Source organism: Marmota marmota, unplaced genomic scaffold (genome assembly GCF_001458135.2).
Source record: "Marmota marmota marmota unplaced genomic scaffold, marMar, whole genome shotgun sequence".
NCBI lineage: Eukaryota > Metazoa > Chordata > Mammalia > Rodentia > Sciuridae > Marmota > Marmota marmota.
In genome coordinates this window covers 2,706,977-2,710,568 of record NW_026000102.1, presented here as the reverse complement: position 1 = coordinate 2,710,568, position 3,592 = coordinate 2,706,977, and positions in this window count along the sequence as shown.

The window sequence follows — 3,592 nt, the reverse complement described above, 5'->3', positions numbered from 1 at the left end:
CTCATGCTTTAATTCTGTCTTTGGGAAACGGAGCAGAGTGAGGTGGGCCTGGTCACTGTGTTGTGTTCCTGGAGGACAGGGAGGTATTAGAGCCCAGAATTTGCTGCTCATCACGAACAGCAGACAAGACCCAAGTAGATTTTGGTGACATCACAGGGTGGCAACAGGAACTGTGTTTCCTTACAGAAGTGGGGAGCTCCAGGCAGGACCCTTAAGGCCACGGTGATGGAAATGAGTGCAAGACACATCCAAAGCCTCCGGGAGGACAGGTCACCCTGTGGCAAAGGCTGGAAGCCAGCAGCTGCAGGGACAGTCCTGGGCCGTCCCTCAGACCGGGAAGCACCCAGGAAGGGGAGTGTTCTTCCTGGTGAAAGTAACCCGGAGCCGAGGAAAAGTCAGTGTCCCTTTCCTGCTCCTTGGTGGTGACAGTCATCAGCTCTGCTGTCCTCGCAGAGATGTGGGAAGGTGGGCTCACTACCTCCCACCTGGAGGCTGGGGTCCCATCCTGTGACCCCGAGGCCAGTGAGGAAGGATCACCCGGTGCCTGTCCCCCTTTGGGGAGCTCATATGTGCAATCTGGGGAGTTCTAACAGCTGGGATGTGGCATGTGACCCGAGCCTGGCTGGTCAGGATGCCCTCCCCACCGTGTGGAGAGGGCCCAGGGCCCAACTTGGCCAGATCAGAGTGACCACGCAGACTTAGGCCAAGCCACCCCAGTTCTCTGAACTCAGACCAACAGGTGTGCAGCCAGGAGCCCGGGCAGCTGAGTCGGCACCACAGGAGGCCTGAGGGTGGGGCAGCAGCGGGGACAGCGGAGCCCAGGAGCCAAGGAAAGCACACTCAGGACGTCCCCAGAACCTGTCTCACCTGCAGCCTGCCTGCAGACCGTTCACCTTAAACCAGCTGACATCAGCGGGACCCTGTAATACAAGACCCGGGAGCTCCGGCCAGTCTCTCCGGAAGCCCAGCAGAAACCCTGCACTGACCCGAATGGACGTGATCTGGGCCAATCAGGGCAGCTCTCTGTCCTGGGTCAGAGTCCCTCAGCCCAGGGCGGTAACTGCTTGGTCCCCAGCTGTCCAACCTCAGCTGTTTTCTTATCACCCCATTTGAACCATTCTCCCGATAAACCACAGTTTGAAAAAAGCAAGAGCAGAGGAAAGGGCAGGAGAGGAGGTTGTCACAACAGAAGCAGGAGCTGCAGGGCTGGGGACGGGGGGAGAGCCCAGGAGCCACCTGGCCCGGCTCTCCAGCATGGGGTCGGCTGGTGCCCAGCTCCTACCAGGGCAGAGGCTGGCTTCTGGGGTGCCTTCCGTCTGCCCCGTTCCTTCCCCCACTCACCCGTCCTCCCAGGCAAGGCTGCAGAGGCCGGGCCTTCCTGACTCCTGTGCTTCAGAGTCTTGGCTTTGTGCGGTTGTGAACATGCGAGTGAGCAGTAGCCACGAGAGCCCTGGTAGGTCCAGGTGTCCTCCGCCATGACCGCTGGACACTCGCTGGACTCTGGTCCTCCAGACACAAAGCCTGTGCCCTCTGCTTCTGAGGGAGATGCTGCCCAGGGGTGTCCCTCAGTAACCCAGGGAGGCCTCCACAGCTGCCCTGCCACCAGGAGGGAGGGGAAAGGCACCCAAGGGTGGGGAGAAAGACAGGAGCTGGGGTCTGGGAGCAGGGGGTGCCGGGGGGCCTGCAGGGTGGACGGTGAGGTGGTGGTGCCAGAGCAGAGCTTGGCGTGTGACATCTCCAGAGGGGGAGGATCTCCTGTCCAGAGTGGCCTGGGGTACAAGGAAGGGTGGTGCAGCCATTGTGGGCCAGTTTCCCTGTTGGCTCTGGGGACTGGAGGGCCTGATGTTCCCAAGCCTGACCATCTCCTGCCTGCTGTAGTAGATCAGCACCCACTGCCGGGGAACGAAGGGGCCGCTCAGCTCCGCTGGTCCAAAGCCTGTGCCCTCTGGTCACTCCGCTGGTCACTCTGCCCTTTGGGGTGATGTTTACTCCAGCCTCCTCTGCCCACCCCAACCCCTGGCTAACGCCACACTTACCCCCATATTTTATTTGAAGAAGCACTTTTGAAGATAAAAACCATAAAGTAAGTCAGGCTGACAGTCAGGCCCCTCCCCCGCCGTTCCATTAGTCTCATTTTTACTGAAACAAACAAAAACCAGAAGAGCACAAAGAGGGGGTACTAAGCCAAGCAGATTTCCTCACTCACCATTAACCACAAGACACACACACACACACACACACACACTCTCTCTTGTTGTACCAGGGGTTGAACCCAGGGGCACTTAACCACTGAGCCACACCCCCAGCCCTTTTTACTTTTTATTTAGAGACAGGGTCTCACTAAGTTGCTTAGAACCTTGTTGAATTGCTGAGGCTGGCCTTGAACTCAAAATCCTCTTGCCTCAGCTTCCCGAGTGTCTGAGATTACAGGTGTGCACCACCACACCTGGCTATACCTTCTTTTTTTAAAGAAAAAAAAAATCACTAATATTTCTGAAGAACTCATGCGTGCTTCTTGCTATTAATGAATTTGAACAGTGCAGATGAGCACACAGATGGGTGTGAAGGCAACAATCACAGCAATCCAGTCCCCAGAAATCAGCCAAAGTAGCTTTAGGTGAATGTTCTTTAAGACATAGATTTGAGAAGAAGGGATCAAAAATCCTTTATAAATCTGGGATCCTTCTCTTAATGCTGATTTTAATAGTACATTAATAATTTCGCTTGAAACTGAAGGAATTGCTCAACCGCAAATAAATAGTTTGTCACATAATAAATTCTGTTTCCGAAACCTCTCTTGAACGATAGGAGCATATGGAAGACATCAGGGAGCAGGAGTCTAGTTCGTGTGGTTTTTCACTCCCTGCCTCGGTTTCCATCTTGGGGTTTGTTGACTTTGCCAAGTGTCGACACCGACTCTCCAGCACCTTCCCATCATCTGTCCCCTGCTCTTTTAGGTATATTATTCTTTTTTTGTTTTGTTTTATTTTTTGTGTCAGGGATTGAACCGGGGGCGCTTAGCCACTGAGCCATATCCCCAGCCCTTTTTTATATTTTATTTAGAGACAAGGACTCGCTAAGCTAAGTGGCCAAGGCTGGCTTTGAACTCTCAATCCTCCTACCTCAGCCGCCCAAGCAGTTGGAATGACAGGCGTGCGCCACTGTGTCCAGCGGGTCCATTATTCTTAGTCAGGGTGCTTCATGGTTTCTCCCTTGTTCACCGGTGTTCTGCCCCAGCTGCCTCCCACTTCTCCTGGAGCCCAAACACCAGACACCTCTTCTGCCCTGGAGGACACCTCCCTCTGCATCTCCTTCTCTCCTGCCTGAAGTGCACCCACCCTCTGTGTCCTCCCGCGAGGCTGGGCTCCACCGTGCACGGCAGGAGTCCCCGGGTCCACTGTGCCTGTGCACCACGGCTGACCGCCCAGGCCTGCGCTGCGCAGAGGGGCACAGGGCCCGGAGCCCCTGTGCCGCAGAGCTCCTGCTCCTGGTTCCCCGGAATCCGGCCTTTGCTCCCGTGTTTTGGGGTCGTCCACCCGGCTTCCAGGAAGCTGTCCTGGCCCTTGCTGTCTCTGCGCTCACGGTTTTAACC